The 15,336-nt window shown below is 42.0% G+C and overlaps 1 pseudogene; it reads left to right on the top strand.

The window, feature by feature from the left end:
- Positions 1–1,027: 1,027 nt before the first annotated feature.
- LOC140732677 (sin3 histone deacetylase corepressor complex component SDS3 pseudogene) lies at positions 1,028–2,081 on the top strand (annotated as a pseudogene).
- Positions 2,082–15,336: the final 13,255 nt, after the last annotated feature.

The following is a 15,336-nucleotide window of genomic DNA, read 5'->3' as shown; positions in this document are numbered from 1 at the left end:
ATGTTAAGGATGAAAAGAAAGCCAGCGTCTTACTCAGTATTATGGGAGCAAAAACATACGGCCTGCTATGGAGCTTGTTAACCCCTGAAAAGCCAGCTGACAAAACGTTCAAGCAAATAGTAGAGACTCTCCAACAGCACTTAAACTCCAAACCACTGGTCATCGCTGAAAGATTTAAATTTCACAATCGGAATCAGAGCAAATATGAACGCATTTCTGAATATTGTGCTGAATTGCGCAAATGATCAGAACATTGTCAATTTGAAGCTGGACTATTCGACGCATTGAGGGACAGGTTAGTGTGTGGCATGTACTGTGAAACCACACAGAAGATGCTTCTGTGTGAAAGAGATCTTACATTCGAGAAAGCGCTAAACATTGCAATATCAATGGAAATAGCGGCAGGGGTGCTTCTGAGATGCACAAAAATCTCTGGAATATGCCACAAATAAAATGTCACTGAACAGAAATGAAGGGAAGAAATGTTACCATTGTGGAAACTGGTCACATGACCCTGATGACTGTTGGTTTAAAGACAAAGAATGGAGAAACTGTGGCAAACAGGGCTACATTGGCAGAGTTCGCAAAATCTAGTCAACAGCAGAAAAAGGGCAAAATACAGAGAAACAAGAAGCCCCAGAAAGAAAAATACAAGGTACACAAAATGAAAGAAGGCAGTTCTGATGAAAACGACTCCAACGAAAGTGAATTGTCTTGTCGGCAACGTCACAGCATGAAAGAGACAGATGATCAAAGAGTAATATGGATCACTCCACAAGTGGTGGGCGTGAGACTGAAAATGGAATTGGACGCAGGCTCAGCTTTAACAGTGATCTCTGTACACGACTACAAACAACTGTTTTCTCACATACCTCTGAAATGAACTAAACTACTGCTGAAGACTTACACAGGAAAGAAAGTGCGTCCCAAAGGTAAAATTAAAGTGACAGTGATCTACGGAAACAAAACACAGCAGCTGAACCTCTATGTACTGGAAAAATGGAGGACCACCATTGCTGGGATGTGAATGGCTCAAGAAAATCCAGTTGGATTGGCACACCATCAAGCTCTAAATGTGTCAAAGGAGGGCAGCTCAGCGGGGAAGATGCCCGCAGCTCTCCTCTCACCCACTGTCAACTATTACAACAACGAGGAGGAGTTAGACAGCATCGACGATGAGGATGAACACAGTATCTGTGGCCGCAACTCGGATGAAGATACAGAGGGTGCAAGGGAGACGGATATTGCCAATAAGCAGGATGATGAAGACTACCTGGAAGTAAAAGAGCAGATGTACCAGGAGAAATTGACATCTCTGAAAAGACAGCTGCAGTAGTTACAGGAATGCACTTTGCAGGAGTATCAGAAAAGGATGAAGAAAGTAGATCAACAATACAAGGAAAGAATACGAAATGCAGAGCTCTTTCTGCAACTGGAGACAGAACAAGTGGAAAGGAATTATACTAAAGAGAAGAAAGCAGCAGTGAAGGAATTTGAAGATAAAAAGATTCAGTTAAAAGAAAGATGATTGAGAATGAGAGGCTAACAATGGAACTCACAGGAGATTCTATGGAGGTAAAACCAATAATGACTAGGAAACTAAGGAGGAGACCTAATGACCCTGTTCCAATTACAGACAAAAGATGAAAATCTGCACCTGCGCAGTTAAATTACTTGTTAACAGGTGAACAGATAATGGAAGATCTGCGAACTCTCAATAAGCTTAAATCTCCAAAAAGACCAGCATCTCCGTCTTCTCCGGAGCATCTTCCCAGCACTCCTGCTGAATCACCAGCACAAAGATATGAAGCAAGAATAGAAGATAGGAAGTTATATTACTATAAGAGATGGTATCATAAAGGTCAGGCTATCTATTTGGAATCTAAGGAGAATACGAAGGTTGGCTGGGTAATTAGCTTAGTTGGGTAAGGAAGACAAGTGATAGCACAAAGATGCGTATAGATCTAGGACAGCACAGAAGAGTCTTCGTTATATGGAGGTGATCTGCTGCCCAGAATTCCCAGCAAGTTGGAGGTGCACATCTTCTTAACTCCCTATGCTCAGAGATAAACTTTTCATGACTTTTATATGGAAATCTGTGTTAAAACGAACAAGTTATTGATGTACGTCACTCAGAGAGGCAGAGAAGACCCCCCCCCCCCCCAGAGACTTGAGTTATAAATGGGTCTTAGACCAGAAGTAAAAAGGCTTGTTATAATTTGATATTATTAAGTTACTAAGTAAACAAATGGTAGACATTTGTATGTTGGGTAAACATATTTGTTTAGCATAGTGCCCCAGTGAAAAAAAACAGTTGATACACTATTAAAATAAAAAAGGAGGAGTGTACCATATAGCCTACAGTATAATAAGGGACTACTTTATGTTTTAGTAACACATCATTGAATGCACTATTAGGAGCATATTGATCTGTACGTGTGTGTTAAGGTTTGGACTCTACCAGTAAAGAACCATGAAACTTAGCTCCCATCTCCAGCATTTTTATTAATAGCATTGTTGTGTAGCCAGGCCACATGCACACCACCACCTCTTGTTACTCTTAACAACAGGGATGGTTTTGTGTGTGGCTGAACAATGCATAGGTGACCTGTTTGAATCATGACCAGGTATCAGATTGACTGACTCTTCAGATGTGCCTTGTACTGGACTGGAAATAGCCCAAAGCAAACATTTTTTTCCCTCTCTGACAAGAATTAATTGTGCCTTCTGTACCATTTGATGCCATATCCAGTGCTTTCCTGCTCCTTCCTGATCCGTCTCTCTTAAATTCTGTGATGGTGAACCACTGAAACCGGTCTGTGAACTGCGTAAACCCCGTTCTCAATTGCAGGCTCTCTTCACTGCACACATGAGGAACAGTGAACCAGCAATCACTTACTACTATAAAGGAGATTCTTTATGATTCTCGGTATTAGTTGACCATAGTGCCAAGACCCCATGACAACTGCAATGGAGAAATAATGAATTGAAGTGCAATACAATTTTATAAGAGGTATTAGTGCATTGCCCTGTTCTCTCATACCTTGTTTTGTTATGCTATGGCATCTCACAACACTTTCTGCCATATTAGTATGCTAACTTCAAAATGACCTTTCTAATAGCTTGCCTGTAATCTCAGTGCTGGCAGCTATCTCACACAAGATACTATAACTGGGCACCACATAGTGTAGCAGTTAGCTCAACTCCATTGTGTTCTTTACATTAATACGTACCGTGGGTTTCTAATAAAGAACCACATTCTGGAAGAATAGAACTTTTATTTAACAGCAACAACCACGTGTCTTACAGTGCCATGCTTCCGGATTGTTCTATCATTCCTGCACATGCTCCAAACTCTCTCCAATCACATTCCTACATGTGATATCACCACAGCTCTGGTGTTGGAGTTTGGAGTTCAGTCCCACAAAGAGTTCCCATGGAACGTGTGCATTTTCTCCTTGTGCTCACCACGGTTTCCTTCCACAGTTCAAAGACATACCGGTTAGCAGATTAACTCATCATTGCAAATTGTCCCATGATTAGGCTAGGGTTAAATCAGGTGCTGCTGGTGGCGCAGCTCAAAGGGCCAGAGGGCCTACCTCACACTGTATCTCTAAATAAATGAGTAAATACTGAGAGATCAGATATCAACTCACGGGTCTTTAAATTCAGTGAACAATAAAGGTGTAACCACTTGCAGCACAGCACCCAGAAGTCTTGGTAGTCAAAATGGCAGGACTTCAAATTTCAAAGCCGATTATTTTTGGCTACTGCAAGAACATTGATCCAAAGATCCAAATATCAATAAGGTGACAACTTCACACAATACTTGAAATGAGGCTTGACTGAAAGTTTTATATAACTGTAATATGGCTTCCTGACCGATGAAGTCAAGCATGCCATATGCCTTCCTACCACTCTATCAACTTGAAGGTGTTGTGGACTTGGATCCCAGATCCCTCTGTACATCAATGATCTTAACACATGACATCTACCGTATATGTTCCCTTACATCTGATCTCCCAAACTGCAAAGGTAAGTTAGTGCATGACATGTGCGGGCAACCAAGGTTTTATCTTATTAGAGCAGAATATTCAGAGATGTGGAAGGATCCAGAGGAGATTCACAAGGATGTTGCCTGGATTGGGGAGCATGCCTAATGAGAATAGGTTGAGTGAACTCAGCCTTTTCTCCTTGGAGCAACGGAGGATGAGAGGTGACTTGATAGAGGTGTATAACATAATGAGAGGCATTGATCATGTGGATAGTCAGAGGCTTTTCACCAGGGCTGAAATGGCTAGCAGGAGAAGGCATAGTTTTAAGGCGCTTGGAAGTAGGTACAGAGAAAATGTCAGGGGTAAGTTTTTAAAAAATATATAAATGCAGAGAGTGGTGAGTGAGTGGAATGGGCTGCCAGCAGCAATGGTGGAAGCGGATACATTAGGGTCTTTTAAGAGATTCCTGGATGGCTACATGGAACTTAGAAAAATAGAGGTCTATGGGTAAAGCCTAGGTAGTTCTAAGGTAGGGACATGTTTGGCACAGCTTTGTGGGCTGAAGGGCCTGTATTGTGCTGTAGGCTTTCTATGTTTCTATGATAATGATGAAGGAGACATGAAGAAGGCATCATGGAAGAACGGACTTGAGGGACTGGGGCTTAGGTCAGGGTTGGGGGCAGAGTGTCAGACATTATTTCAGTACAATAGTAGACCTAATTATCTTAAATGAATTAATACACTACTAAACTAATTAAGAGGAGAAATTAATTCATATATATCACATATTATATGTTTCATCATCGACAGCCATGTTACTCTTTCATTTGTAATAAACAGTTTATTTTCTTTCACCAGGTGTACGAAATAATGATTTGCTGGAAAAAGGAATTACTTTGTTTCTTTTTTCATGTCCTGCTTCCAAATCTGAGATCTACCTCCTTTTCAGGAGGCTCGCATTGCAAGTGGTTTATGCTTATCAATGCAACCGTGAACTGCTTAAGGCCAACCTGGATCTCCGAAAGGCAATGTGCACTGCATTTGCAGCAGGTGATGACACATGTTCTGACCCAGAAGCTAACCAGGGAGACTAGAGATTTCCTCCATATGGGAAAAAGTTTTTTTTCCAACCTGGTGGGACATCGCAACCTGTTTTGTAGCCATTAATGTAGGGTATGCAAACGTGAAGAAGCGCCCAGCATACAGCAATAAAGGGGGAAGAAACAGGAGGAGCTCCAAACTAAATTTAATAATCGAGGAGATAAATTAAAAAAGTAGGATCTCAAAAGTAATAAACACAGGATTGCTACCTGTGCCATTTGCTAGTCATAGGATGAGTATGTTGCTTAAGCAATGGTGCAGGAAGGAAGGTTTCAGATTCCTGGGGCATTGCACATAGAATTGCACAGTATGGGCCCTTTGGCCTCTGCTGCTATGCTGACCTTTTAACCTACTCTAAGATCAATTTAACCTTTCCTTTCTTATTCTAACTGGCCGCGTCACAGTCTGATATGGCGTGTGCAATGCATAGGATCACAGGAAGCCGCCGAGGGATGTAGGATAAGCCAACTCCATCATGGGCACAGCCCACCATACCATCAAGGACATCTTCCAGCGGTGGCGCTTCAAGAAGAGGCAACCACCCAGAACACGATCTCTTCTCATTACTACATCAGGAAGCAGGCACAGGAGCCTGGAACCCTATATACTCAATGATTCAGGGACAGCTTTATCCCCTCAGCCATTGGATTCCTGAATGATCTATGAACCCACGCACTATCTTATTATTTTTTGTTGCACTACTTATTTTGTAATTTATAGATTTTTATGCCTCTGCTGCCAAAAAACAAATCATTTCATGTCATAAGTTAGTGATAATTAATCTGATCCTGATCTTTTTTTTAGAAATGATTGTGGGGAGTGTGCCTTGCTACTGAACATGTTTTGTGAGGTTAAGAGAAGATGTTCGCTGGAGGCAAATACCTGCATCATAAAATCTGTATCGACTTGTATCATGTTCTTCCCGATCTTAGTACTACCACTAAGTGTTAATTCTATCAACTAGACAGCTGGCAAGACATGTGCACAAGTTCAACATCATATTCAAACTACAAAGCCAAACTTTGCACGGAAAGTCCCAAATCATTAATATGTTCCATGGATAAATAACACACCATAGGTGAATATTACCCTGTTATTAGTCAGCATCACCTGTGAAAACAAATTTGCCTTTACTTCAAACTTGAAGAACAGTATAGTGCATCCTAGATGCATGCATTTGTCTCTGTATGTGAGTTCTAGCTCCTGCTTGACCCATTAAAAGATGCAGTTTAGTAGTTACTTGTGGGCCTACAATGAGAAATGGAAACAATTTGGCAAGTGGGTCAGAAGAGGGAAGATGTCTTTGTTAATAGATGCTGACCCCCTTCATCCCCCCAATTGCTGTAAATTTATTCATCAACTTTTCCAGCAAAAGGGATGTACACTTGAACTAACCTTTCAGTTTTACATATGAAACCTTAAGTTCGACATGATCTGTGAAGACCCACAAATGCAACTCTAGCGGCAGTGCAAACCATAACCAAGCGAGTGAGGTCACTGGAATTTTTTATTGATTCACCCACAGCACAAGTACTTTCAGAGAAATACCACCTGCTTCTTTGTAAAGTACAGCCCACGCTCAGTGACAGCTGGGCTTGATGATCTGACAGAGCACAACATGTTTAGGCAAGAATCAATCTACCAATATCTGATTCCAGGCAAAGAGGAAGCAGAACAGAAAGCCAATTACTGAAGAGTTGTTAAAAAGACACCTGCCCAAGTGACTCATCAGGTTGGGACTGTTTTAAGTAACCTAAGAACCTTTATGGAGGGCATTAAGTTTGTATGAAGTGGGAAGGTTCGTTTAAACAATTATTTTGCTTATGCATTGTAATCAAGGCTTATTGTGTGGAAAAAGTAATTAAACCACAGTGCTGACATTTACCTTTATCACTCTCAGAAGCTTCACCCTGAGAGGTTTATTATCTGATATATCTGCTTATTGAAGTCCTCCCTAAGACAGTTCACAATATGTATCGACACCGATGAGGGAATTAAGTACAATATATCCATCTTGCAAACAACACAAAGCTTATATGGAAGTGGGAGTTGTGAGAAGAATATAACAGGGCTCCGATGTGATTTGGACAAGTTGGATAGATAGACGACTACATGGAAGATTCAATACAATGTGACCTAACCACAAGGGGCAGAACAGCTTCACTTCAATACCATTATTCCAAGCAAACTCCACTAAACTCCAGACCCTGGGAGGCAATGCCTCTCCCCCTCAACTGGATCACTGACTTCCTGACCAACAGAGGATAGGCAGACATCTCTGCCACAATTATTCTAATCACTGGTGTTTCACAAGATTGTGTCCACAGCATACTATTCTACTACCTGTACACTCATGACTGCGTGGAGAGATTCTGCTCTAACTCCAGATGATACCACCATTGTGGGCCATACCTCAAATGAGTCAGAGTACAGGAAGGAGACAGAGCTTAGTGACATGGTGCCAAGACAACAGTCTTTCCCACAATGTAAACCAAATGAAAGAGTTGGTTTTCAACTTCAGAGAGTGGGATGATGCACATACCCCTGTCTACATCAACAATACTGAGGTTGAGAGGGTTGAGACCTCCAAGTGCCTAGGAGTGAACATCACCTATCACCTGTCCTGGTCCAACCACTTTGATGTTACAGTCAAGGAACCTGTCCTGGTCCAACCACATTGATGTTACAGCCAAGGAAGCTCACCATTGCCTTTACTTTCTCAAGGAGGCTGAAGAAATTTGGCATGTCCCCATCGACTCTTTACAATTTTTATTGACGCACCATAGAAAGTATTCTTACCTGATGCATTACGGCTTAGTATGGCAAATGCTCTAAACATGACTGCAAGAAACTGCAAAGTCATGAGCACTGCTCAGTACATCATGGAAACCACCTTCCCTCCATGATCCCTGACTACACTTCTCTCTGTCTTGGTAAAGTAGCCAAAGTAATCAAAGATGCCACCCATCCCAGACATTCTGCCCTTTCTCCCTCCCATCAGATAGAAGATACAAGGTCCTGAAAGCACTTACCACAGGTTCAAGAACAGCTCCTATCCCACTGTTAGCAGAGTCTTCAACAGGCTTCTTATATGATGGCAGGGGCTCTTAACTCACAGTTTACCTCATTATGATCTTTTACTTTATTTTTACCTACTCTTTACTTTGTATGTAACTTTTACACTTTATTCTCCATTGTTATGGTTTTACCTTGTTCTACCTCAATGCACAGTGTAATGATTTGATTAGTATGAACAATATGCAAACCAAGCTTTTCTCTATATCTTGGTACACATGACAATGATAAGCCAATAGGAATATCAAAAGCAGATTGCTATCTGATTGGGAATGATTTAGGAAAGAAGTCAGTGCAATTAGACCTGGATGCCCTCTTTCACCTGAAGTAATTGTGCAGCTGTAGCAGGTAGCTAAGAAAGCAAAAGGTACAGGAGGAGGGATGTCTTGCTGCAATTATACATGGCATTTAGTGAGACCACACCAAGCTTTATAGTCCTCTTAACCTAGAAATGGTGTTCATTCTATCAAGAGAGTGTAGCAAAGTTTCATCAAACTGATTCCTAGCAGGACTGATGCATGAAGAGAGATTGGATCAACTAAGCTCATATTCAGCAGAGTTCAGAAGAATGAGAGGACATCCAATAGAAACCTATAAAATTCTAAAAGATCTACTCATGTTAAGTGCAAAAAGGTTGTTCCTGATGACAGAAGAGTCCAAGACCTGGGACCACAATCTAAGCCGCAGGGTTCAGATGAAGAAGAGCTCCTCAGTCAGAAACTGGTGAAACTGTGGAACTCTCTACTCAGAATGCAGTTGAAGCTATGCCATTAAATATATTCAGAAGGGATGAAACTTATCTCTTAAGGCTAAAGGGGTTAAGTATACGAAACATTGGAATGAATATGGACAATCACCTATCAGATTGGTGAGAAGAATCAAAAGGGATGAATATCTTTGTCCTGCTCCTAATTTCTATATTTCCAAGTTTATATGATGTGTACACTATTCTCATATTTCATGGGAAACAATGTTTATATACCAATGTGAAAACCTGATTTTATCTGTATAATATTTTCATGGTATAAAATCATAGAATGGATTTTAGAGTAATCATGTGTAGCCATATCTTTTAGATCTCTGTTTTAAAGTAAGAACATAAAACATAGAATAGTACAGCACAGTACAGGCCCTTCAGCCCACAATGTTATGCTGACCCTTAAACCCTGCCTCCCATATATACCCCCACCTTAAATTCCTCCATATACCTGTCTAGTAGTCTCTTAAATTTCACTAGTGTATCTGCCTCCACCACTGACTCAGGCAATGCATTCCACGCACCAACCATTCTCTGAGTAAAACACCTTCCTCTAATATCCCCCTTGAACTTCCCACCCCTTACCTTGAAGCCATGTCCTCTTGTATTGAGCAGTGGTGTCCTGGGGAAGAGGTGCTGGCTGTCCACTCTATCTATTCCTCTTAATATCTTGTATACCTCTATCATGTCTCCTCTCATCATCCTTCTCTCCAAAGAGTAAAGCCCTAGCTCCCTTAATCTCTGATCATAATGCATACTCTCTAAACCAGGCAGCATCCTGGTAAATCTCCTCTGTACCCTTTCCAATGCTTCCACATCCTTCCTAAAGTGAGGCAACCAGAACTGGACACAGTACTCCAAGTGTGGCCTAACCAGAGTTTTATAGAGTTGCATCAATACCTCGCGACTCTTAAACTCTATCCCTTGACTTATGAAAGCTAACACCCCATAAGCTTTCTTAACTGCCCTACCTAACTGTGAAGGAACTTTCAGGGATCTGTGGACATGTACCTCCAGATCCCTCTGCTCCTCCACACCACCAAGTATCCTACCATTTACTTTGTACTCTGCCTTGGAGTTTGTCCTTCCAAAGTGTACCACCTCACACTTCTCTGGTTTGAACTCCATCTGCCACTTCTCAGCCCACTTCTGCATCCTATCAATGTCTCTATGCAATCTTCGACAATCCTCTAGACTATCCACACCACCACCAATCTTTGTGCTGTCTGCAAACTTGCCAACACACCCTTCTACCCTCACATCCAGGTCGTTAATAAAAATCACAAAATGTAGGGGTCCCAGAACCAATCCTTGTGGGACACCACTAGTCACAACCCTCGAATCCGAATGTACTCCCTCCACCACGACCCTCTGCTTTCTGCAGGCAAGCCAGTTCTGAATCTACCTCTCCAGACTTCCCTGGATCCCATGTCTTCTGACTTTCTGAATAAGCCTACCGTGTGGAACCTTATCAAATGCCTTACTAAAATCCATGTAGATCACATCCACTGTACTACTCTCATCTATATACCTGGTCACCTCCTGAAAGAACTCCATCAGGCTTGTTAGACACGATCTGCCCTTCACAAAGCCATGCTGACTGTCCCTGATCAGTCCATGATTCTCTAAATGCCTGTAGATCCTATCTCTGAGAATCTTTTCCCACCACAGACCTAAGGCTCACTGGTCTATAATTACCTGGACTATCCCTACTACCTTTTTTGAACAAAGGGACAACATTCGCCTCCCTCCAATCCTCCAGTACCATTCCCATGGACAACAAAGACATAAAGATCCTAGCCAGAGGCTCAGCAATCTCTTCCCTCACCTCGTGGAGCAGCCTGGAGAAGGACGCCTCACGTCTTAATAAGCTGATAAGGAAGGCGGGCTCTGTCGTGGGCAAAGTACTGGAGAGTTTAACATCGGTAGCTGAGCGAAGGGCGCTGAGTAGGCTACGGTCAATTATGGAAAACCCTGAACATCCTCTACATAGCACCATCCAGAGACAGAGAAGCAGTTTCAGCAACAGGTTACTGTCGATGCAATGCTCCTCAGACAGGATGAAGAGGTCAATACTCCCCAATGCCATTAGGCTTTACAATTCAACTGCCAGGACTTAAGAACTTTTTTTAAAGCTATTATTAATGCTTTTTGAGTTAGTGATTTAGATGCATATCATATTATTACTGAGTTAAGTATTGTATGTAATGAGTTTTTGCTACAACAAGTGTATGGGACATTGGAAAAAAATGTTGAATTTCCCCATGGGGATGAATAAAGTATCTATCTATCTATCTATCTATCTATCTATCTATCTATCTATCTATCTATCTATCTATCTATCTATCTATCTATCTATCTATTCCGTCAGGTCCCGGAGACTTATCCATCCTAATGTATTTTAACAACTCCAACACCTCCTCTCCCTTAATATCAACATGCACCAGAACTTCAACCTCATTCAATAGACAATAGACAATAGGTGCAGGAGTAAGCCATTCGACCCTTCTAGCCAGCACTGCCATTCACTGTGATCATGGCTGATCATACACAATCAGTACCCTGTTCCTACCCTCTCCCCATATCCCTTGACCCTGCTATCTATAAGAGCTCTATCTAACTCCCTTTTGAATGCATCCAGAGACTTGGCCTCCATTGCCTTCTGGGGCAGAGCATTCCACATATCCACCACTCTCTGGATGAAAAAGTTTTTCCACATCTCAGTTCTAAATGGCCTACCCCTTATTCTTAAATTGTGGCCTCTAGTTCTGGACTCACCCATCAGCAGGAACATGCTTCCTGCCTCCAGCGTGTCCAATCCCTTAATAATCTTATATGTCTCAATCAGATCCCCTCTCATCCTCCTAAATTCCAGTGTATACAAGCCCAGTCGCTCCAATCTTTCAACATATGACAGTCCTGCCATTCCGGGAATTAACCTTGTGAACCTACGCTGCACTCCCTCAATAGCAAGAATGTCCTTCCTCAAATTTGGAGACCAAAACTGCATGCAATACTCCAGGTGGGGTTTCACCAGGGCCCTGTACAGCTGCAGAAGGACCTCTTTACTCCTGTACTCAATTCCTCTTGTTATAAAGGCCAGCATGCCATTAGCTTTCTTCACTGCCTGCTGTACCTGCATGCTTGCTTTCATTGACTGATGTACAAGAACACCTAGATCTCGTTGTACTTCCCCTTTTCCTAACTTGACTCCATTTAGATAGTAATCTGCCTTCCTGTTCTTGCCACCAAAGTGGATAACCTCACATTTATCCACATTAAACTGCATCTGCCATACATTTGCCCACTCACCCAACCTGTCCAAGTCACCGTGCATTCTCATAACATCTTCCTGACATTTCACACTGCCACCCAGCTTTGTGTCATCAGCAAATTTGCTAATGTTACTTTTAATCCCTTCATCTAAATCATTAAGGTATATTGTAAACAGCTGCGGTCCCAGCACCGAACCTTGCGGTACCCCACTGGTCACAGCCTGCCATTCCGAAAGGGACCCGTTAATCGCTACTCTTTGTTTCCTGTCAGCCAGCCAATTTTCAATCCATGTTAATGCTCTGCCCCCAATACCATGTGCCCTAATTTTGCCCACTAATCTCCTATATGGGACTTTATCAAAAGCTTTCTGGAAGTCCAGGTACACTACATCCACTGGCTCTCCCTTGTCCATTTTCATAGTTACATCCTCAAAAAACTCCAGAAGATTAGTCAAGCATGATTTTCCCTTCGTAAATCCATGCTGACTCGGACTGATCCTTCTACTACTATCCAAATGTGTCGTAATTTCATCTTTTATAATTGACTCCAGCATCTTTCCCACCACTGACGTCAGGCTAACCGGTCTATAATTCCCTGTTTTCTCTCTCCCTCCTTTCTTGAAAAGTGGGACAACATTAGCCACCCTCCAGACAGCAGGAACTGTTCCTGAATCTATAGAACATTGGAAAATGATTACCAATGCTTCCACGATTTCTAGAGCCATATTATCATTCTAGATTCATACTGTCCTCACCGTCATCAAGTTCTCTCTCATTGGTGAATACCGAAGAGAGGTATTCATTGAGGACCTTGCTCACTTCCACAGCCTCCAGGCACATCTTCCCACCTTTATCTCCAATCGGTCCTACCTTCACTCCTATCATCCTATGGAAATGTATTAGAGTCTTTTGTGATAGACCAAATCTCTTCAAACTCCCGCTGAGTTATTGCCACCGATGTGCCTTCTTCATGATTACGTCAATATATTGAACCCCATGATAGATGTTGGCTTCCAGGCCCTTGAAGCTGCTCACCATTTCCACTGCTGACCCCTCGATGAAGACGGTAATTAACTTACCAACCTGCAGGTGTTTGAGATGTGGGACGAAACTGGAGTATTTAGACAAAACCCACACAGTCCCAGGGCAATTGTGCAAGGTTTACACCCACAATCAGGAGCTGTAAGACTCTTGTAGCTGCACCTTTGTGTTGCCCATTTTGTCAGGTTAAATGGCAAGGGTGTTGTTTAGACCAATGTTCACTCTGTTTTTATGATATAAGTCATTGGGATTTTCCCCCCACTCATTCAACATAGAGCACCATTCAACAGCTGTCTCGTTATTAAATATTGAACCTAAGTGTAGGACATTAATGCTAGAGAATCACCAGAAATTAATAATCATGGGAAGCACCCTGACACAATGGTGTCAAGAAAACAACCTCTCCCACAATGTCGCAAAAACAAAGGAGTTGGATGTGGATTACAGGGGGAATGGAGATAGGCTAGCCCCTATTGACATAAATGGTTGAGAGGGTGCACAGCTTTAAGTTCCTCAGCATTAACATCACCAAGGATTTCATGTGGTCTGTACATGCTGGCTGTGTGGTGAAAAAGGCACAACAGCATCTCTTTCACCTCAGAATGTTGAAAAAGTTTGGTATGGGCCCCCAAAGCCTAAGAACTTTCTACAGGGGCGCAATTGAGAGCATCCTGACTGTCTGATATAGGAACTGTACTTCCCTCAATCGCAAGACTCTGCAGAGGGTGATGCAGAAAGCCTAGCGCATCTGTGGATGTGAACTTCCCACTATTCAGGACGTTTACAGAGACAGGTGTGTAAAAAGGGCCCAAAGGATCACTGGGGCCCTGAGTCACCCCAACCACAAACTGTTCCAGCTGCTACAATCCGGGAAATGGTACCGCAGCATAAAAGCCAGGACCAACAGGCTTCAGGACAGCTTCTTCCACCAGGCCATCAGACTGATTAATTCATGCAGTTGTAACTGTATTTCTATATTATATTGACTATCTGGTTGTACATAATATTTATTATAAATTATTATAAATTGCACATTTAGACGGATACGTAACATAAAGATTTTTACTCCTCTTGTATATAAAGGATGTAAGTAATAAAGTCAATTCAATTCAATTCACATAGCAAAACACCCAGGTTCAATTTCCGCCACTGCCGTGAAGGAGTTTGTATGGTTCTCCCCATGCCCATGTGGGTTTCCTCCAGGTGCTCTGATTTCCTCACACATTCGAAAGGCATATGGGCTAGTAGATTGATTAGTCACTTGAGTGCAATTTGGCAGCACAAAGCTGGAAGGGCTTATTACTGTGCTATATTTCTAAAATAAAAATTTAAAAATGTATATCATTATTGAGCTCCACGCTGTGCTGTAAGCAAATGTAGAAAGAATAAAAATCATAAGGTTATTTGTTAAATGATATTTTCTTTGCTAGTTTTCATTTAATAGCTGCAACAATAATGGAAGTAGTGAACATAAGAACAGTTTCCTTCATGTCAAAGTCACTGTAGCCAGGCAGTAGTTTATTCTTTCCCTATTGCTATGGGAAGGTCATAGGTGTGGTTGATGGTGAGAAAGCCTCCAAGATTACCCCAACCACATTTTTGCAATCTTAACCTGAAACCAGGAAATTAATCAGATTTACTATGACTCCGTTGACAGTATTGGATTCCCTGTCCACAAACCCTAAATTCAAAAAAAGATCTTCAGCCCTATCCAGTGTAGATACCCTTACCATGGGGAGTTTATTCTATAACCACCTACTCTATAAGAACTAACTTACTTTCCTGTCTAGTCTCTGTGGTGAGACCTCACTCCCAATACCCACTGCCTGAGTGGTAGGTGTCCCCTCCCTACCAAGGAGGAGATACTTCCAGCTAATAAAGTAGTTTAAACAGAGCTGTTTTCTGTTTACAGCAAGAAGTTAAGCAAGGAATATTTGTTAGAAGTTTAACTCACAAACAACTCTGAACCTTTGCAAATGTCATGCTGCAGAAGTAGAAAGCCGAGGTTAGCAATAAGCCTCTCAGGCAGTCAAAAGGTGAACCCATCACAAGAGGATCTGCGAGAAGAGCAGTGGGATGAGATTAAGTAGAT

The sequence above is a fragment of the Hemitrygon akajei genome, chromosome 9 (assembly GCF_048418815.1).
Source record: "Hemitrygon akajei chromosome 9, sHemAka1.3, whole genome shotgun sequence".
Taxonomy (NCBI): domain Eukaryota; kingdom Metazoa; phylum Chordata; class Chondrichthyes; order Myliobatiformes; family Dasyatidae; genus Hemitrygon; species Hemitrygon akajei.
The sequence above is the reverse complement of the archived record's forward strand: the minus strand, read 5'-3'. Positions and strand labels throughout refer to the sequence as shown.